This window comes from Mauremys reevesii, linkage group 8 (assembly GCF_016161935.1).
Source record: "Mauremys reevesii isolate NIE-2019 linkage group 8, ASM1616193v1, whole genome shotgun sequence".
Classification (NCBI taxonomy): Eukaryota; Metazoa; Chordata; order Testudines; family Geoemydidae; genus Mauremys; species Mauremys reevesii.
The window spans coordinates 3689034-3711782 of NC_052630.1; the positions used below are offsets into that span (position 1 = coordinate 3689034).

The window sequence follows — 22749 nt, forward strand, 5'->3', positions numbered from 1 at the left end:
ATACCAAAAATAATACAATTATTTTTCAAGCACTTTAATTCCTCCCTGCTCTCGAGCTGTGCTAACCCCTGAAAAATATTTAAAGCACTTTGAATCTCTTCTTCCAGGAAATTAACATTACTGTGGTCTTGGCTTAAACAAAAAACATAACGTTGTACCTTTAATCAGAATGGGTCCCAGTTCTTAGTATCTGTAATAATTTCCAGAGGACACCATAGGTCACCATAATGAACACGGCTTTCTGTTGCTTTAGATGCCCTGGAATTGACACGTGCCTGTGAAGGAGACTGGAGTAGATGTGGAAACATACATGGATGTCCCCCTCTTTCACCACAGTTAAGTCCCACCAAAGATGAAAAACAGCAGCAGAGTTGTCAAGGTAACAATACAGAAAAGAGACAGTTAAAGAGAGAGAGTAATATTTTTTCCCTTCACGTTCTCTTTCAAAACCATGTACACCAGTTTATTCTTTTCTGTGAGTTACTGAGGCGCGTAGTCCGGCTGGAGTGTTTATATGAGACTTAAACACAGTCAAGAGTCAAACGTATACAAACCTTGTAAGTGAGCGGTTTGTATACGGCCTGATCCAACGCCCATTGCAGCCAATGGAAAGTCCACTGACTTCAGTGGGCTTTGGATCAGGTCCACAGTAAGGACTTGTTCATCATTCAGGAAGGACCCTGTAAGCAGGATCTTGCAAAACCTCCCTGGGAGTTACCTGCAGGATCACATCTGTCCGCAGTGCTTTAAAAGACCGCTGACGTTACAATAACCGGGCCCGCTCCCAGTGTCTTGAGTGGAAGTGGGACTGGGCCCATGCTGTCACTTTCTGCAAGATGGCATCATTTGGCTCCAACGTTCCCATTAAGTAACTTCTCCAAACAAAGCAGTTTAAACCAGATATTGCATTTTCAAACGCGCTGTGCAGTCTACATACATAGAACAGATTCTGCAACCCTCGGTACCTTAATCCCACTGATTTCAACGGCACCACTTGTCTCTTAGCATGAGTAAGACCAGCAGGTTCTGGCCCAAAGTGAAAAAAATCCTTCAGTCTGCATGAACTTGCACAACACTAAGCTGAGCAAAAAGGATACAGCTGTCCTAAGTGTTACCGATAGCAATAGCATTTTATTCTTATTTGCACAGCTTGTAAGGATTCAACTCCTGATAGAGTATGAATCACAGTCTCTTCAATCCAAAATAGGAAGCACTATCATTCCAGCTAAAGGAGAGTCTCCTATAACTTTCTGCAATGGACACAATGATATCCTCTTTCAGGGCCTCCAGCCAATAACAAACCACCACCACCGCTGTAAAACCCCAGGTATCTGTTAGCATAAACAAACTAAAATAGAATAAAATGAACTGCAGATTCAGATAATGTAGATATTTTGTTATACTGGAATATCAGACACTTGAAAAAGTGATTGTCAGACTAAACCACTCCTTTGCCTTCTATCCTATCTCACCTGGACCCCCAGTAAACAACATACTTAAACATGGTGACTAACTTTCAATGGGACTTCTTATGTGCTTAAATTTAAGCATGCGCTTAAGTGCTTTGCTGGATCCGGGCCTCAGTGAATAGCAAGGCTCTAGCACAGAGGTCTCGAACTCCCGGCCCGCAAGCCTCCCCAATGTGGCCCGCGGGGCTCCAGCAGTTTTGGGGTCGGGTCTCTCCCTTGGGCCCACCTGCCACCCCCAGGCACTTGCCGCCCCACTCAGGGGCCTCGGCAGCGCAGCAAAGCTGAGTGAAGTCTCCCTGCTCGTTCCAGTGGCTGCCGGCCCCCCTCTGCGGCCCAGGGGCAGGGCGGGGTGGGGCTGTGCCTCTGTGCACTGCCCCTGCCCCAAGCACCCCTGCGGCCAATGGGACACTCCGGGGGCAGAAGCGCGTGGAGGCCCACCTTGCTTTGGAGCCCCAGGTAAGCGCTGCACCCCCGACCCCCTCCCAGAGCCTGCACCCCCGCACAGACCCCCTTCCTGCTCCCAAACACCCTCCCAGAGCCTGCACCCCATCCCCGCACTCCCTCAGCACCCAAATTCCCTCCCAGAGCCTGCACCCCATCCCCACACTCTCCGAGCCCCCAAACTCCCTCCCAGAGCCTGTGCCCTATCCCCACACTCCCCCAGCCCCAAATCGACCAGAGGAGCCAGTGAACAGGAACAGCTAATGGGAGTTTTGCGAGGCAGTGTGTGTGTGTGCGGGGGGAAGATACACTAAACATTTTTTAAAGCCATAAACACCCCCTGATTAAAAACAAAACATCAACAAAGCAATGAGCTGCAGGAGTAAAAAGAGAATGCAGTCTAAATAATAAGATCGATGAACTAGAGTGCCTCATATTAAATGAGGATATTGATATAATAGTAAATAAGGAAGCATTAGTTACTCCTTTTCATAAAACAAGAACTAGGGATCACCAAATGACATTAATAGGCAGCAGGTTAAAACAAACAAAAGGAAGTATTTTTTTCCACACAATGCACAGTCAACCTGTGGAACTCCTTGCCAGAGGATGTTGTGAAGGCCAAGACTATAACAAGATTCCAAAAAAAACTAGATAAGTTCATGGAGGATAGGTCCATCAATGGCTATTAGCCAGGATGGGCAGGGATGGTGTCCCTAGCCTCTGTTTGCCAGAAGCTGAGAATGGGCGATAGGATGGATCACTTGATGATTCCCTGTTCTGTTCATTCCCTCTGGGGCACCTGGCATTGGTCACTGTTGGAAGACAGGACACTGGGCTAGATGGACCTTTGGTCTGATCCAGTGTGGCCATTTTTATGTTCTAGAGACACGTGTTGCGCTCCCTCCTGATCAGGGTATCTCCACGCTGCACAGTTCCTTGACTATACTGTGATTTTCCCAGCAAAAGACAGGCTGCCTAAGCAGGCTTCTCTTTCCTTCTCCTCAGAGACTAACAACAGAGTAAAAGTCAGTGGTTATAAGTTACCACACAGCACTTCCTAGGCCATTATATTTATTCTTAGGGTATAAGCACTACAGAGAAAACATTAAAAACAATAAAAGAACCTACACGCATACTACTAAGCTTACTGGAAATTCCCCCCAAACCGTCTTCAGCCCGGGCCCTGGCAGGCAAGTCTCTTATACACCCAAAGAGGTTTCTTTTGTGGTCATAAGCTCATAACAGTCTCAGTTGAGAACTAGCACACACAGGAAAAGTGTAGTCCACCCTTTATACAGTTCCAGGATCTTTGATCTGAAGTTTCCAGGAGTACATAATTAGCAGACAATGAGTCTCTCCACAAAGCATAGTTTCCAAAGGCCTTACAAGCACCTCCCAAGAAACCCACTTCCTACATATTGTCCCAGTTCTTGCAAATTCCTAACATTTACATCAATCAAATCCCTAGAAAAGTTATAGATAATCCTACAATAACACAGAAGCAATTGCATTTTTAATACACTGGACACCAAAGGTGTTAAACCAAATACAATAATTCTGTAAAGCTTATCTTAATTTTGTAAGGTTAGTCCAGGATACGGTCAGTCTGTCACACCATAATTCCTAATTATAGCATATTTTCTGCGTTAATGGCATGATGGCAAGTATAGACATGGAGGGTTGACGGCATTAATATTGCCTCTCTTTTTTTTCCAATGGTATAATTAGTAGGCCAAGTGTATAAATATTGACATGAAAGCTGTGAGGCATCACACAAACCTCATTGGTACTTAAGGGCATCTGAATGTGAATTGCGTTTCCGTCTAACTATTTTGTCATCAAGAAACACATAAAAAGATCCTTGGAGCCCAGCCATTTTGCCGGAGTTGTTTTCATCCCTTCTCATTTGTACACATTATGTTCAAATGTTTTCAAGCCTCAGTACTGCGGCTTACAGGCACTTAGGTTTATAATTATTGAGCCGTCCTTTGTGTTCCCTCCAATGCTACCTAAGCTCTATGAACTGTGAAGCATAAACTTGAGATTATATTGACATAATTATCTACATACCTACCATTATTTCTCAGTGCTGACAGGGCTTGGAGGACTCAAAGAACACTGGAGATCTTTGAAATATCAGAAATAAATAAATAAATATAAAAGCTCCAGTATCCTAGAAATCAGAGATCAAAATGCGTCAGGATTTCCATTTTTTATGGCATAGCTTTGCTACCTGGCAATTCACAGAAGCTCTGGCTGCTGCACTAAAGTTATCCATGTAAGGTCCACAATAGTGTGTGTTACTGATAGGAGGCAAGAATATGCCTCCTTTATTCATACTGGGTAGCACCTTGCTCCACAAGTGGCACCTTTGTCTTCAATGGGACCATTTGTGTATTAAAATGTTCCTCAGTGTAAGGCCAAAATCAGGCACAAAATTGGCTGGAACCAGAACACAACAGGTTTAGAATACTCGTAAAAGGAGAAAGGAAATAGGAAACTTTTACTTAAAGTTTGTTGCATTTAAGCTTGACCTGTAGTCAGGCTCACAGTGTTATCCAGTGGTAGCTGAAACCACATTCTTCAGTACTTGCCACTGATATATAAGTACACAATTAATTCAGCTTAATGGATAATACCTATCTGCATACCACCACCACTACCCTGCCCCCTACACACACAGCTCTCGTGCTCTGACAGTTTCAAAGAGTGAGGTTTCCAATGCCTCATTGAGACATTCCAAAAGCTTTCATATAAAAACCACAACAAATCAGAAAGAAAGCACCTGCCAGCTGAGCTACAGTGTGTATGCACCTGAGGTGGAGGAAGAAATCAGCACAGCATTTTTAAATTTGGAATTAGATAATTCAGCAATCTCTAGTTTTTTCCCATCCTCTGAATATTCATAAGTATTAACCCATTAACTATTTCAAAATATGAGAATGAGGAGAAAAGGTAATTTCTCACACATTTTTATCTTGGTTTTAATGTCTTCATAAGCAGTTGCAGGCTTGGATCTTAGTTACAGATGTGTGACAATTATTCATACTTGATATATGAATTCATGTAGGATAAAAGTCTAGGATTGACAGAGCCCGGTCTCTTTAAATTCAGAGGTAATGTAGATGAGCTCTCTGATAAGATAACTCTTTTGGTCAGGGATAGCAACCAAAAGAAAGGAGATTATATTGGCTCTGTGAAAGGACTTCTCCCAGCAGTGCTCAGGGAGGAAGTAATCAGAAAAAAATACAGGGTCCCCATCCTTGTTTACCCAATGGCAATTATTACAATAGCAGGCCTTCATTAGTATTCTTTATTATTTGTATCACTGTAGCACTTAGGAGCCCTACTCATGGTCTGGGACTCTGCTGCGCTAGATGCTGTACAAACAGAACAAAAGAGATCATAGAATCATAGAATATCAGGGTTGGAAGGGACCTCAGGAGGTATCTAGCCCAACCCCCTGCTCAAGGGAGGACCAATCCCCAACAAAATCATCCCAGCCAGAGCTTTGTCAAGCCTGACCTTAAAAACCTCTAAGGAAGGAGATTCCACCACCTCCCTAGGGAACCCATTCCAGTGCTTCACCACCCTCCTAGTGTTGGAAAGCTTGAAGAACTCAATAGAACAAAGGATGTGTATCTACCTATTTCAGCTATTTGTTTATCAGCTTGTTTGGCTCCCCAAGTGTATGCAACTGTTTTCCCATGTATGTCTCCAAAGCATTTAGTACAAAGGGTCAACAGATGTATCTTGTTTCCCCCTTAGAATGATAAATGTATCCTGTGTATCCTATTATCCCCTACAGATACATTTACAGGTTTTATAGGTCAGCCAAATGACGTAGAAGGATGTAGGCTAAGTTGTTTGTTACTGGTTATAAAAGGGGCCTGTTCGGCCTTGTAAGGTGTCTCTCTCTTCTGGCACTAGCCGATGAGAGCACCCGCTCAGCTGACCGATCAATAAAGGGAGTGGTACTCGTCTTCCTGTATTCCGTGCCTCCTTGGTGCAATTAGGTAAGCTCCGGGGGGAACGAGCCCTTTTGGCTAACACTAGTGAAAAGATTTTTCCTACTATCCAGCCTAAACCTCCCCCACTGCAACTTGAGACCATTGAGATGGCAGTCCCTGCCCCAAAGAGCTTCTAATCTAAGTACAAGACAAGAGACAACAGGTGGTTACACACAGACAAGAAGGGGGAATACAAGACAATATTGGTCAGCATGACCAATGGGCAGTAGTCTGTAAAATATCCAGTGGATATTTCATAGGAGATAGAGAGAAACTCATCGGAGAAAAACCTGTATGTGTGATGGGGTTGGGGGACGAAGGAGGCGGGAAAGGATGCGATTTTATAACGAGTAAAGTGACTCCTGTGAGATCCAAGGGATCACAGGCTATAATTAAGTGAGGGCACAGGTCACCAGGGAACCAAAACCAGGGATTTGACTCTGCCTGGCTGGGCGGCCAAAAGGGTCAGAGGGGAGAAAAGGAGAAAGCACTCTCTAGAAATCTGAGGTACTGTTTATTCCCTGTAACTCAACCGCAGGGGAAGATACACAGGGGCTCGATCCCGGGCGGTGCGGAGCTTTCTGGCCCTGTGATAGCCACCTGGGCAGCCCCACTGTATCGGGATATGCACGTGACAGAAGATCCCCGTAGTGGAATGCTAAACTGTATTATACTATTCAGCCTCTCGGTGGTGGTGTGTACAACATGCCTTAGCGTTAAAGCACCTTGGGGTACCTCTACACTGAGATAAAAACCCTGGCATTGAGTCTCAGAGCCCTGGTCAGCTGGCTTGGGGAATACGGCTAACACCTTCAGTGTAGATGTTTGGGCTCGGGGTGGAGCCCGGGCTCTGAGACCCTCCCTGCCTTGCGGTGCCTCTCTCTCTCTCCTGGAAGGAAGCTCTGTTACCAGCCCATATCTGGTAAAGAAGCCTCACCTGCGAGTAGCAGCCCTGCAACCTGCCGTGTACAAGGCATACATGACAATCCCAGCCTTACCTATCCCCCGACTTCAAAGCATTCTGGATCTGGATCTGATTTTTGCAATTTGTCCCCATCTGTAGTTAACACACAGTAGCAGGCTGACAGCTAAACCGAGACAGGGTAAAAATGGGTCCACAGAATTAGACATCTTAAAAGCAGTGCTGACAGTAACGCTGAGTTCGTCCAGTAGTCTGAGTGGCTTCTATAATACTGTTAAAATAACAGACCCTCCAGCAGAGCCATTCTGAGAGGAACAAAAACTGAAATCTTAAAAGAGGACTGTGGGGCAGATTCTGCCCCCAGTTACACCTTGGTAAATCCAGAGTAACTCCAATGACCTCAACTTTGTTACTGGAGCCAATGGATTTCCCCCAGATTTAGATGGAAGCTGGCCCAGTATGCAGAGAGGTGAGGCTCTGAACGGCATGGTTTGCCCTAACGCCTGGGGACAACCCAGTGAAAGTGGATCCGAAAGGTACAAATCCTCCCATCTCTGATCTGTGATGAAGCACCACACCCTGCTGACACAAAACAAGCATCACGTTCCCAGGTGTTAGGCAGACAGAGATTTAGCGCATTGGCACTCAGCGTTTGGAGAATTATCAGGTCCTTGCCATTACTGCACACTTGCTGCCAAATGCCTGGATGTGACAGAGGACCCTTCTGCACTCCTGCTCCCACTGTCAGACAGGCACCCGAGGTGGATTAGAAGCCACGAGAGGAGGCAGTGGGTATGGTGAGGTATGTCTACATTGTAATGAAAAGCCACGGCTGGCCCATATCAGCTGACTTGGGCTCGCGGGGCTATAACATTGCAGTGTAAATGTTTGGGTTTGGGCTGGAGCCTGGGTTATGGGACCCCACATGGGGGAGGGTCCCAGAGCCCAGGCTCCAGCCTGACCCCAAATGTCTATACTGCAATGTGATCGCTCCGCTGCCTGAGCCCGCTGGAATGGGCCAGTCACGCTTGTTTTCTTGCAATATAGACACACCCACAGAGTTTTCATTTCCTGCATGGAGAAGGGCTGGAGGCAGGGGAGATTTCTGACTCGGCTTCCCAGGTGTAACCTGCCAATAACATGGACAATGTTCAGTGTTATACATGCTGACCCAAAGTACTTGTGTTAGGCGATTCTCCAGGTCGAGGACCTGTGAATTCCCTGAACTCATTTATAGATCATAGCTTCACTAATCAGAAAACCTCTGCATCATGTCTCACCATGGCTATTTCCCCAGTAGCTGACTGCCCCTTCAGCCAAACACAGATTGTCATGCAATACACTCCGCCCCCACCAACCCACACCTGCTAATTAGTCTGATGATTTCTATCATTTGCAGGTTCTTCATGGAAATAATTTAAGGCGTACAGACCAGCAGAGCTTGTTATTAGGTAATATGGAAAGTGTTCCTTTTCATTTCTCCAGCAACACTAATGTAATTACCCTGAATCATTCTCAGACTATGTAGGCTGTAATTTTCAAGGCAATATTACCATTAGAAAGTCCTGTTCCGTGCGATGGCATGGGACTTTCTTACATTCTAGATGACATCAATAGTATGAAATGTCTTCATTTACATTTTTAAACAGAAGGCATGTCCCCATACACAGACACACAACCTTACCCATCCCTCCCTCTATTCTTAGCAGGGCTGTCATGAGAAATGCAAAAAAAAGAGACCTTCAAGATTAATATTATACAGATGTAAGAGCAAATATTCTGTTGGCAAGGACAATAATTATTCTTCTATTAAAGTCTGAATGTTTCCCATACTTGTTACCCTTATCTGAGCAGCCCTGGCCTTTGTTCATTCAGAAATCAGGTTAAATGCATGCAGCTGCTCTACAAGCTTCATTCTGATATACTGCCCTGATGAAGAAAAATCTCCACCTTGGCCTGAAATAATTATCTTCCAGGGGTGAAAGGTTCGGTTTCCCTGCTGGTACCATCATGCTCCTCTTTCTGAGTACAGACATGTCATGCTACCTAAAAGTAATGCAGGTACAGTCGCTGGTCAAACTAGCAGTCTGTTTATAGCACAATCATTTCCCTTCCACTCCTCATTATTTTTATTCTGTTGGGAAAGAAAGCTCTGCTTGTTTCTGTTACTCTCTGTACTTGTATTATATCATGGGATAGGAGACCATCTGATGCAAGAGAATTTGGTTCTACAGAGCACCCTTCGTAAGCAGCATCTCTGTATTTTTACTAAGCAATTAGTGAGATATTGGTAGAACAGTAACTAGACAATCTGTTAGCCCACAGACTGCCTCGGACGCTGCCATCTAGTTTAATGAGCTCGGGTACATCATCCTGGAGGCCACGACTTGCAGATAATACCATGGAATCTTTCACTGCCTTCTTGATAGCTACTTGAGATGAGCAGAACTGACCGTGGTGCAGTGTGTCTAGTAGAAAGGGGAACACTCTGCTAAATGAGCATTGGCATCCCCCAAACCGTCTTCCCGCTGCAGTGTCAGCCACTGGCCATGAGGTCAGTACCCCACCAGGTGTGGGGTTTGTAATCCAGACCCTGCGGCAAGGAGACAACAGTGCCACTAACTGAGTGATACACACCTTTTGGCCAAATGTTGCAGATTCTTCTCCTCTGCCACCACCCCGCAACTCGTCAGTAAGAGGAGATTAGACACCTGCAGTGGTACATAGCACATCTCATGGCTCTATACAGGTATAGAGGAAAGGGCGGATACTGTGGTGCCTCTCAAGATAATATATCAAGTCTCAGTAAAAAGAGACTGAGAAGAAAGCCTTAAAAGGGCACTTGACAGGATCATCAAACTAGACCAATGTCCCCTGGGGCCCAGTGGAGAACAAAGGCAGTGCTCTAAGAAACCTTTCGATGACTGGCTGAGGGGAAATCTTGCCTGGTCTCGATGATTCCAGAACTCTGAATAGGGGCGAGGGATATATTCTCAGGGTGTTTACCTTGAAGGTCATGGAGACACCACTGGGCAAAAATTCCAGAATCTCACCAATCCTTACAGATCTGCATCAGCTCTGTTGATCCCTGAATCTGTGTTTAAAATCCAACCAAATGGAGGAGTGTTTTCCATTGGCACAATGTCCCATAGCATGGAAATCACTGGAATGGAGAATCCTTTTCTCTTCTGCTGTAACTGTTCTTTCTCAAACTCCAGGCAGATAAATTTTGCCTTCCAGGTTCTGGATGACCTACTGGCCCCCGAGTTAGGGGATCTTTTCTGTGTGGCAGAACCTTAGCAGTTCTGTCAATTAGAAGAGTCAGAATGGCAGCTTTTGGGGTTTGCTAGGAACAGAGACCCTTGAGACGGGCAAAGAAGATGCGTGTCTTGTGAATGATCTGGGGATTCAAAGAGGGTCTGTCTTCAGTTATCCATATCTTTCTGTTAAGAGGGATGATGCTATTGGATTGAGGCTCCACTTTGCTGCCGCTGAGTTTGCCCTTGATGTGGAGGGTGTGCAGGGATGGAAGCTTTCTCCCCCTACCAAGCTGGGGAGAGGATTGAGCTTTCCTGGAGTGGAGGATCAACCAGGACCCTCCCTGCCTAAGGAGATCTACCACAGCAACCAGACTCTTTGTTCTAATTCAAAGTCAGTCTCTGTCTTGTTTAAAAGTTATAAATAAAGCTGCCACAGCTCTTCCAGCCCACCGCACCAGACTGCTGCAGACTTTAGCTCCAGCGTGACACACGTTACACAGGGTCTTGCAGATGTAGTGTTATGGCAATGAGCTCCGGGCCCTTCCCAGGCAGAGGTGGAGGGGAAAAAACTCTCTCTCTCATCAGCGGGAGGGGCTTATGGCCAGATTTTTAAAAGGTATTCTGGCACCTGACTCCCATTGAAATCAATGGGAGTTAATCAACTAAATATCTTTAAAAATTCGACCGTTAGTCTTCACTCCAGTGATGGACAGGTCTGGTACTGCCCCAAATCTCTGTGTTAACTAAAGACCCCTGGTAAAGATCAATGGATCTGAATATGAAGAAGAATATATGGTTTCAAGCCAATAGTTGAAGTGGAATGTGTGTATTCCCTTCTCTTCCTCTAAAGATTTAAGATTCAATTCACTATTCAGTCCTTGCAATTTTCTTTTTCTTCTAAGCTTCTTTCTCGTAGGAGAGCCTATAATTATAATCATGGATTGTCTACGAGCACAGTGGTTCACACTCCAGCAACCTTCTCCTATACGAGACTGCAGAAATCTTTATTATGGCTCTGGAAGAACAGATGCACTTTAACTCCTTAACAAACTTCTGTGGATAAATACAAAGTTCATCTTTACATCTGGGCTTTATTCCTACTGTAACCAAATGCACAATACAGGTGGAAACCTCTCCAGGTTTGGCTGCTTTGCAATTTTCATCGCTGCCAACCACTGTGAACAGCAGTGACGCATGTCATGCCCTGCCCTTAATGCTAAAAATAACCCCCCAGGTGCTCCAGATACTCTCCAATGGGAGAAATAGGTGAGGAGAAGGCAAGCAGGGCTGGGGATAGCTGGGGGTTGGACTAGATGACCTCCTGAGGTCCCTTCCAACCCTGATATTCTATGAAGCACTGGCTCCTCCACCCAAGCACTCGTTGGGCAGAGTAGCAGGCGCAAAGGCAAGTAAGCCGTTCCTTTTCAAGAGTTAACATTACCTGCAGTATAACAGGGAGCAATGTCTCCTCAGGCTTCCCTGGGCTGGTGCCACTGACATACCACCCCTTGGAGCAGCGCTGTACCTAAAATCACAATCTAGCCCATAGAAATATTGCAGTTTTACCCTGGTAATTAAAAGTCCTGCATGGCATCCTCTAATCATTCGGAAATGCCTGTCCATCTCAGGTCACATCGTTTAAATGGTACGGTGGCTTGGGAGTAAACTTCCCGCACGCTCTAAGGAAATAAGATGCAGTTATATTCCAAAGTGTTAAACTAAATCCCTTTCCCACTAAACCACTTGCCAAATACAAAGTTAATCTAATGAATGGCTTAATGGTTTGCATCATTCTGCCTTACGGAAGAGATGCGTAGATGAAATCAATGTGGGGCATTTATTCACTATTGCTTATGAAACATTTTTTAAAGGACGCTGAAATTTAAGTAATAGGTAACCTACTGTGCCGCCACGATGCCATGTAACGTCTGCAGCAGCACCTACTGCTTGAGAAGGCCAGAGGTTGAGAGTTTCTCAATAGAGTAGTAAATGAGTATCTGAACTACTGGCCTGAAATAGCACTGGCCTGTTCTCACATCAGCCTCACTGACCATTCTCACTTAACTAGCACTCTGGCTATTCATCATCACAGAAATAAAAAAACCAAAACAGCACTGCATTGACTGTACAACTCCCGTCCGCACAACCACAGAGAGGTTAAATCCATTCACTGTAACAAAACAGCAAAGAGTTCCGCTGCCTTCACAGAAACCACACAGGCTGTTAGGCCTTCAAAAGAAAGGAAGTGGCGGGTGCAGGGAACACCACATTGAGTATTTTCTGGAACACTGCCAGAGTTTTGCAGGTTTTTCATCTGATACAAACTATCTGCCAGGCTTGTGCCCCCATTCACTTACCTGTTTTTATTATTTTACTGCAGAAACTCCACTGCAAATCTTTCAAAGGGTAACAGGCCTGTCCAGAAAGCATAAGAACCAGCCTTGATGGTCAGAATTTCCATGCCCTGCATTACCACAAGTGAGTTATTTCTATAACCGTTAGCAGCCCGCTATCACCAGCATCCCAGTAACTGTGTACGATATGACAGGGGCTGGTAAAGTTATAGTGCCTGACGACTCCAAAAACAAATCAATAGAAACAAACACATGCATTAGACGTGCTTTTGTGCGCTCAGGATTTATTTAATATGTCACGACATGTCCCAGAAACAGCAGGAGAAACCTACATGCTTCAAAGCAATAATTACTTTGCTGTGTCTCCTTATTCATAGCATCAGAGCACATAGTAAAATGAATACTTCATCCTGGTGGGCCTGTCATCTATGGATTCCTAAGCACTTTGCAAAGAGGTACCATCGCTGGGCCTGATTCTGACCTCACACCAATTCCACAGTGGTGAAACTCACCCTAAAGCTCTCTGACGTTTAACATGTTTGGCATGTGTACACTCCTGATATGGAATTAACCTCCTATAGCTGTCAAATTTAGCACGTAGCTATCAAGTACTTTTAAATGTGGGGAGTGGGAAATCTTCCATAAACAGATACATTCCTCTTCAGGGATATTTAGAATCATGTGTCTTTGCCCACAAAACAACTTTGGAATAATTTTGATTTGAAATCTGTTCATTCGTACAATTATTATTACATAATAATAGCGGCTAGAGGCTCCAACCAAGATCAAAGCCCCAGCGTGCTAGGTACTGTACAAACACACAGAGTAAGCCATCACTGCACAGGTAACTCGGGTCAGATTAGCCCAAGCGTGAGTGAACACCAAAGCCTTCCCCGTGTGACTGTATCCTCACTGTTTCTGCACTCATCTGTGTGTGTGTGTGTGGGGGGGGCATATCCCATAGTTCCTTGTGCTGAGATGCTCCAGGATTCTTCCCCAGTCAATTGTGTACATTGTGAGAGAATCTGTGTGTCCTCCTGGGCAGGGCGGGGCGGCGGATTGGGGAAAGACATGGGAGGATTATCAGTACTCACGGGATTTTAGCTGCATTCTCACTGCAAAATGGGCAAGTTCCAGTCTGAGTGAAAGCAGCGCTGAGGCTCTAACCAATGCTCCAGTCGGGTCAGCTAGCCCAGGCTTAAAGCACTGCTAACTCCATGTCAGAGGATGGTGTGTGTGGATGGCTTTAAGAGTCCCTGTAAAAGCCCAGGTTAACTGTGTAGTGAGGACATGGCTGAAGTGAAAGTGAATCCCTGTCCTTATTTACAGTCTAAATCAGGGGTTGGCAACCTTTTGGAAGTGCTGTGCCGAGTCTTCACTTATTCACTCTGATTTAAGGTTTCGCGTGCCAGTCATACATTTTAACGTTTTTAGAAGGTCTCGTTCTATAAGTCTATAATATATAACTAAACTATTGTTGTATGTAAAGTAAATAAGGTTTTTAAAATGTTGAAGAAGATTCATTTAAAACTAAATTAAAATGCAGAGCCCCCCAGACCAGTGGCCAGGACTCGGGCAGTGTGAGTGCCACTGAAAATCAGCTCGCATGCCGCCTTCGGCACCCGTGCCATAGGTCGCCTACCTCTGGTCTAAATAGACAAGACAGAAAAAGGGTGAGAGGGGCAAGAGATATGAAGTGACTTGCCCAAAGTCACAACAGCAGAAGCAGGATTAAAATCCAGGTCTCTAGACTCTGAGTCCAGCTCTATCCACCAGGCCATGCTGCTGCCAAAATTACCCATAAATCCCCAGTCTATTTGTTTAGGGTATTTTGCTAAACCAAATCACAAGGTCGGATCCTCAGCTGGTGTGACGCTGTGTTGATTTCAGTGGGACTATAGCCATTTACCCCTGCTGATGAGCTGATACTTGAACTTAATTAGTACAGTGACATCTATTGGTTCTATTTCATACCCTAAAGATAAAAGCTAAATATCTGCCTCAGTGATCCGTTTTTAATAACCATCCTGTTTGAATTTATTAACACTCGAAAAAATAACTGCATAAATCCTCCCATCTTCCTACATGCAAATTTGCATGATTAGCTGAAAAAAAATCCACACCTGTTCCTTTTAACAACAAATAGTGTTTATGATCAAACAAAAAATATCATTAAGTAAATTTAACTAATTTCAAAATAAACTAATTAGAAGGCAAGGATTGTCTCTTTATGGAACATAAAATGGGTCTACTCTTTCCAAAATACTATCAAGCTGTATATTTATGCCTAGGCTTTGCATGCCACATATTTACCTGAAGTTTATCACATCAGCCAACACATCCATAGTATTTTTGACATAAGACTGTAATTTCATAATAATTAAATGATAGAAGATGCTCTATGATTGTTGCTGAGTTCTCATCCTTGACAGCAATGCAGAGAGGAAGATTAAGTCAATAGGACTGCTTGTGTGTGTAAAGTTACACATAAGCTTAAGTCTGTGCAGGATCAGTGCCAAAATGTGTAGAAAAATGTAGCAGTCATGATGCCTTCAGTAATAGTCCATACGCAGCATTGGACACTGGAACCTGTGTTCCTCAGAGAGGGAGTTTCAATCCAATGAGATTTCACCCAGGTGAATAGTTTTTTAAGTACTTGTTAGGAAACTCCCCAAAGTAATCAAGCACACCAAATATCTTAGCAAAGAATCTAGACATGAATGCATTGGCAAAATACTTTTCTTCCTCCTGAGCTGATGCTTCAGAAGGACAGACATGAAATAAATTTAGCTAGCACTCTGTCTGCTTCTTCAATGCAAAGATTCAAATGATGAAGCTGTTCTGAATAGTCACTAATAAAGAAACTGCAGCAGTGCAAGAAGTTGCTATTGATTCAAAGTGAGAGAAATCACACTGGGTTTGAGTTAGCTGGCAAAGTGCTTTGAGAAGAATTTCCATGATGTCAAAAATCCTTTGCTGTCACTGATCTTGGCATTACTTCCTCTTGACTTGATAAGAAAAATGAGCTCTGATCATATTCCTCTGATGCCTTTTGTTGCTTCTTAGATGAATATTCTGCAAGTGCATATAAAATGTTTGACAGCAGCAATTTATTTTCTGTCTATTTCAAAAAAGGACTGCAGGTAGTAAGGGTTTGGTAGTGGGAGCTGGAAGCAAAGCCTCCCTTACAGCAATGAGTTTTCATTTTCCCCCCCTTTACCTTTTGCTACCAACAAGGAACAACAGGATGCACATTAAGAAGCTATTGGCTCTGACTCACAACCTCAGTGGCTACACCACCCCATACCACCCTCTCACTGGGCCAGGTTCTCAGCTTCACCTGGTTTGCACTGAACACTGCTTTGGAAGGGTTCCCCAAGCCAAATGGTCTGCTACACTAGCAGGCTGTGGCCCGAAGGCATAATACAACCACCAGGGAGGGATAGCTCAGTGGTTTGAGCATTGGCCTGCTAAACCCAGGGTTGTGAGCTCAATCCTTGAGGGGGCCACTTAGGGATCTGGGGCAAAAATTGGTCCTGCTAGTGAAGGCAGGGGGCGCTGGACTCAATGACCTTTCAAGGTCCCTTCCAGCTCTAGGAGATGGGTATATCTCCCTTTATTACTGGAGTGATGTGCGTTACATCCACAACCCCCTTCTCCTGCCACCCCCTGCCCCCCCGACACATCCTTTGGACCAGGGCTGGCCAAACTTACTGGCCTTCCAAGCCACATATGACACACTTCAGACGTCCGAGAGCCGGAGCACACCTGTTGGAATCGTGGGTTGGGGCTTCATCCCTGCTCCTGCTGAAGCCCCGAGCCCTGGCAGATGCGCCCTGCAGGGCTGAAGCCCCAAGAACCCCCTCCCAGCTAGGCAAAAGCCCCTACCGCACCACCCCGCTGCAACACAAGCAGCACTTTCAAAAGCACGTGGGTGCCTAATGCCCATTGCCTTCCATGGAAATTAGGTGCTGAGGAACTTCCATGAGGGGCCCATCTTTACTTTTAGACACCTAAATACCTTTAAAAATTGGGCCTCTAAGTGATTTGTCCACAGTTACCCAGAGAGTCTGTGTCAAAGCTGGGAACTGAGCCCAAGTCTCCAGAGACCCAGTTCAGCGCTTTAACCACAAGAGCACCCTTCCTGGGTACAGTCTGCAGACGCCTCAGTGTGTTGCTGCCCGTCCTTAGTATTGCACGTAAGGCAGAATTTGCAGCACTTGTGCACTGGGTGGGGTCAGAGTTGGCACATTCTCCCACACTCAGTGCACTCTGGAATAGCGGAGGCAGTTCTAGAAGGCCACAGCCACTACGAACTCTGATTTCAAGGGGAGACAGAGTAAGACTCCGACCAGAGAGAACTTGGCACGGGGTGTGGGTGCGTCCCATGAAGTTTTCAATGGGCTACCTATAAACTGAAGTCAAAAGGTTGCTTTGAAGCCCCACACAGACATGAGAGCAAATTCATCTCCACAGTGATGTCACTCAAGTAGGTAAGGGTACTGCAAGGATGAATGCAGCCTTTTCCCATATTGTGTATATTTTGCTGAGGGTTTTATTTTAGTATTTGACAAAATCATTTCTATTCTTAAAGTGGCTGCTCCTTGGAAGCAGGGAGATTGTGTCTGCCTTCCAACCTTCCTTATAGCTACAGATTTTTAAAGCCAGAAAGGACCACTGTGAACATCCACCCTGGCCTCCTGCATAACACAGAGCAAAGACCCTCACCCCATGCCCCATTCTTTTCAGGTGTACAACCAACTTAATAGGTGTATGGCTAGAGTGTCCCCCATCTATTCAGCTGCTGTATTCATGATGTTTAGTTCGCTTTTTTCTTTCATGCCCAATTATTGTTTTTAGGGGGCTGTTGGTCACTATCACTGGTCAAAGGTATGAAAGGAGGAAATGCAGATGCCCAAAATCCAGTCAGACCTGCAGGGTGATAATCGTCCACTATACACGGGGTACTGCAGCCGGGTCCTGGTCTAAGAGTGGAGAATTGCAGAATTCTACCCTGGGATAGATAAAGGCACACGGCCTGACACCTGAGGGGGCTGGGATCATTCAGAGAAAAGGCACAGAGGAAAAGCTAGCCCTGCAACCATGAATACCACATTTGAAAATCTAGCTCCAGTCATGAAATGATGAGCACTTTCAAATATCCAGCCTATAACTTCTTAATCATTCCCAATATTATAAAGCAGCTCTGAATATAATCTTCTTTCAACTGCATCATTCTCACAGCATAGCTCAGTTGACATGTCATCATATTTGACGTGGCATCTCTAGTTCGCATCTTTGAACTTTAATTACTTAAATGTAATAACGTACGGGGTGTGTGTATACATAGCTTTGTAATATTAAATTTAACCAACAGATTTTTCATTTTAGAGCTCAGTTTCTGCAGGAGTTCATGCTCGGATAATTAAAAATGTAGGAATAGCTAAAATCAGTATTAATTAAAACAAAAGTAGAAATTAATTCTACATCTAACCATTGTTTTTGCTTGAAAAAACTGACCTTGCAGACAGTATATCAAAAGCAAGTAGGTCATGCAGAGATGCATAGATACAAAAGGTACACACCACAGTAAAGGTGCTTTTAAACTGAACAAACATTAGTTTCAGAGCTCTTTTCCCTAACTCACTGGGATTCCATTTGATATCACAAAATTGCCAATCAAGCACCGAGAAGAAGACTGATTAAGGTGAAGTCAGGAGAACATAAAATACATAATGCTACTATTATGCTTATGATTGAATGTGGGATTAGAAGCACATGATTAACAAACTCAACTTTGTCTGTTTCCTGCTGCACAACAAAAGGAGCTTAGTAGTATAACTGAGAGACATTATTCTTCAGTCTCTCCAAAAAGTCTGAAATACAGGCATGCCTGAGCTGGGATTAAGTACTGTGCAATGAGATGCCAGTTGGCTACAACGGGCATGGAAGCAGAGGTGGTACATACACCTTAATTGCCTTAACTAAATTGAACCATGCTAAAAATTGAATTAAATCCTCAGTGTTAAAATAACAGCATGAACACTTGAAAGAATCTCACATTTTTCCACTGTTCGCCCCATGGGAAAATTATCGCTTCATATCACAAGAGTATGTGGGACTGGGACATGTGCAAAACGCCCGGAGTTCTCTACTTTCCAATGATTTGTATCTTGCTTTTGCTGCTTTGAAAATTCGAGGCTGGCAAAATCGATGGCACAGCAAATGAGACTAAGCAATCTACAATTGTGTCTGCCACATACTTCAGTCTAAATTTGCTGGAAAAGAAGAACCTTTTTCAAAACTGTAACGCCGCAGGAATCATTGGTTTTTTAAAATGTATTTTTATTATTATTATTATTTAATATTTATAGTGTGGTAGCACCAAGACACCTAATCCAGTTTGGACCCCATTGTGGTAGGTGCTGTTCAAACATATCAGGGCCCCATGTAGAGAGGGTTCAGAGAAGAGCCATGAGAATGATTAAAGGATTGGAGAACCTGCCTTATAGTGATAGACTAAAGCAGCTCAATCTATTTAGCTTAATAAAAAGAAGGGTAAGGGGTGACTTGGTTACAGGCTATAAGTACCTACATGGGGAACATATATTTAATAATGGGCTTTTCAGTCTAGCGGAGAAAGGAATAACATGGTCCAATGGGTGGAATTTCAAGCTAGGCAAATTCAGACTGAAAATTTGGCATACATTTTTAACGGTGAAAGTAATTAACCATTGGAACAATTTACCAAGGGTTGTGGTGGATTCTCCATCACTGGCAATTTTAAAATCTCTAAAAGATCTGTTCTAGGAATTATTTTAAGGATGTTCTATGGTCTGTGCTGTATAGAGCCAGACTAGATAATCACAATGGTGCCTTCTAGCCTTAAAATCTATGAATCTATACTAAGGGCTGGTCTACACTAGGGGTGGGGTTCGAACTAAGACACAACTTCAGCTATGCTATTTGCGTAGCTGAAGTCGAAGTATCTTAGTTCGACTTACCTGGCCGTCCTCACGGCGGCGAGTCGACTGCTGCAGCGCCCCCGTCAACTACACTTACTGCTCCTGCCAAGGTGGCGTACGGGCATCGATTCGAGGATCGATTTATCGCGTCCAGACGAGACGTCATAAACCGATCCCCGATATATCAAACACTACCTGCCAATCCGGCATGTAGAATAGATGTACCCTAAAGAAAACTAGTGGCCCTGAAAAATACCTATTAATTAAATGAAGGAAAGAATAAACAAATCTCTAATGGGAGTCTCAAGAATGTCTCTCTCTGCTGACGCATCATCAGCCACTTCCCAATAAAACACTGAAAATACCAGTGTGCCATCTCAGTGGAAACTTCAGTCTTTGGGAAAATGAGGCCAGCTAAATAGCGTAAGAGTTAAGCACTCACTAACTAAAACACTGAGAAACTTATACTGTAATGTTTGCAAACACTAAGAATGGATAACTGCAACTTTGGTCATGACTCATGTTCTAATTCAGTCTGGACAATGCTTCCACAGGAAACAAAACTGGTCCTCTGTCAAGATAACAATGCCAGCCCCTTTTTCAAATATCTCAAAAGTTCACAGGTTTGACCACAGGTCCCATCAAATTCAAATAACTGCTCTGCTCTATGTCACTCAGACCGGGATCCTCCAACACACTGTACTTCCATATGCCAGCAAACTGAAGAAGGAAGTCCATGTAATTTTCCCCGCAGCAAGCAACTCAGAGGAAATAGAAATGCTACGTTATATTTTAAATTCAGGACAGTTTTCCCTTGAAGACGTCAGGCAAATGACAAAGAATGATACTACTATAGCTAGTCCATCCTTCAAGACTTGCCTTTTCTGTGACAATAACACCACAATATTATTATTTTTCTCTGCTGCCACCAATAGCTCAGGCTGGAAAACAGACTCTTTGCTGGCTCAAGCCCACTTCCTATAGCCATTCACAGTCTTAACAGCTGGGTTTCATACTCACACAGGGTGAAATTCTCCTCTTGGTTACACTTGCACATTGAAGTTAACTGGGATACACCAGTGTAACTAAGATGAATTTTCCCCAGCGCTTCTGATCTTTGTTTAATATTATTCATGTTTTCAAAACACAAATGCAAAAAAGTACATCGAGGCAATACACGGTATTTTTGAACACGCAAAAAGTGAGCTAATACAAAGGCTCCCATGACAACCTTAATTACTAATATCATTTGCATTATAGCAGAACTTTTACAGTCGAACCAAGCGTGAGAGTTGGGGAAGGGGATATAAAAGAGGAAAGAAAATACAGAGAAAGAGAGACACAGGAGGAACCACTGGCAGACAAAGTAAGGGTGGTGGGCAGAGAGAAGACAAAAGCACGGGAGGAAGAGGTTTAAGATGACAACAGAGAAGAGAGAAAGGAGGAGGGTAAAAGAAATCGGAGCAGGGGAAATTAAAATAAGGAGCTGGGGTTCCAGGAACAAGGATTAATTTGTTTCCCTTAACTAGATTTATAACAGTATATAGCACATGATGGATATATTTAACAACAAGCAAGCAGAAGGCAAGGGAATGACCCTTGCATTCCTAGAATTTGAAGTAAGAGAGTTAGCATAAAATACATTTACCTCCTAGCTTTAGTTTGGGAGGAAGGCCGTTATGTGTGACGAAGTAAGATTGTAATGCATGTCTGCCTATAATTATTTTGGATACACTTTGTATTAAGGCTCCATTTATGAAACACTTACAAAGGGTTAATAGAGGTTACAAGCATATTAAAGATATGAATAGTATGCATGATAATAGGTTATGGGCACATGTACTAAGATGATGATAAGCAACACATTGACTTGTTGGACTCTAACACGATCAATTAACCATGTATTAAAACATCTGTTAATCGTTGTTAACCCTCTAAAAATTATTTATAAATGTATCCTAAGTAAAATTGTGACTGTTACTATGTTTTCTTACACATTTGTGTAATCTCAACTGGTTACTAAAAGGAAATGTTTTACTATAACTTGCAAAGCACAATAAAGAAATCAACTTAGGCAGTACATGGAAAACAGCAGGGGAATGAAGAAAAGATAAAACATTCTCTTTATTATGCTGCAGAATTTGTTTTCAAAGCCTGAAATGCCATATATTCTAGTTTATTCTAACCACAGCAACCTCTTATAACCTTCTACTTTCTTCACATAGAAACCAGAATTAGTACACTATTGACAAATACACCTGTCTGACACTACTACTCACACGAGAAGGAAAGGTTTTCCAGCAGAAAGGGTTTCACTCATGTTTTTTCTCTTTCACAGACACAGGAAAATGTATTCATGGATAACTCAGAGAAGCACTCAAACCCTTGGGCAACCAACACAGGCTTCCACAGACCATCTCCATAGACCTCTAGCTATCACGTAATGTTCTTCAGAGTTTGCCTGACTTTATGTGTTATGAACTACTCCTAAAGCTTCCATTCCCTAAAACTCAGCCCTCCAGCTGCTGCTGCAGTTATTGCACAGAATAAAATGGCTCAGCAACTACATACAAAAGCTTAAAAGAAAGTAGAGGTTATGTCTGAATCATTCTAATTCCAGAAGAAGAAAAAACATCTACGGGCCACAGATTATTCGGTGGCTGAATTTTCACATCACTGCAAGAGGAAATTAAAGAGATACTGTCAAATTTATATTTCTCTATCTGCCCTATGCTCATTGTTTTTTAGTGGGGTTTTTTTATGCATCTGACAGCTTGGGAAACAAATGTAGATAAAACAGATTCCCATTGTTAATAGTCTGTTTCTAGTCAATTTCACTTTCAGATTAGCAGGCACCTTCAAAACGATTGGGGAATGTTTTTAGGTTTGTGGGGGAAAAGTTCCCATTGGAATTTTTCTTTCTTTACTGGAAATATATCCAGTCAGCTTAGATTTCCAAAAGCTTGTTATTGCAAAACCTAAATTTGGGGCCAAATGTAACTTAACAGCATTACTTTAAGGTAGACAAGCTGGGTGGGGTAATATCTTTTGTTGGACCAAACTCTGTTGGTGAAAGAGAGAAGCTTTCAAGCTACACTGAGCTCTTCCTCAGGCCTGGGAAAGGTCGCAGCTAAAAGCTCGAACAGATAATTTAGCATAAGTTGTTAGCAAATATTCTAAGGGGCCATTCAAAGTGAAGTGGCCCATTTCTTTAAGGTAGAAAACTGGCAGTAAGTTATAACTGAACAGTAAAAAACATCATCAAATATTTTCCTAATACAGGCCAGTCAGAAGTGGCCTGTTAGTCTATAAGGTGCCACAGGAC

General features: G+C 43.6%; 1 protein-coding gene and 1 long non-coding RNA gene across 14 annotated transcripts in view; one reads left to right on the forward strand and one right to left on the reverse strand.

Annotated features, from left to right (window-relative positions):
* SGCD (sarcoglycan delta) overlaps positions 1-22749 on the reverse strand; it is a 511873-nt gene that overhangs the window by 192843 nt on the left and 296281 nt on the right. For 4 of the 12 annotated variants that reach the window (XR_005583592.1, XM_039484141.1, XM_039484131.1 and 1 more), the window contains exon 1: positions 11672-11692. The exons of 6 other annotated variants lie outside the window; for them this stretch is intronic. The gene's annotated coding sequence lies outside the window, so the exon portion shown is untranslated. Of the gene's footprint in view, positions 1-158; positions 237-11671; positions 11693-22749 lie in introns of those variants that run through there. 2 more of the 12 variants (XM_039484142.1, XM_039484139.1) reach the window with 2 other exon arrangements.
* On the forward strand, positions 253-21991 carry LOC120370068. 2 transcript variants are annotated; one of them, XR_005583593.1, is made up of 4 exons: positions 253-379; positions 8245-8296; positions 12486-12583; positions 21763-21991. It is a non-coding gene; the product is annotated as an uncharacterized LOC120370068 (long non-coding RNA). The 2 variants fall into 2 exon arrangements; XR_005583594.1 differs by lacking the exon at positions 12486-12583.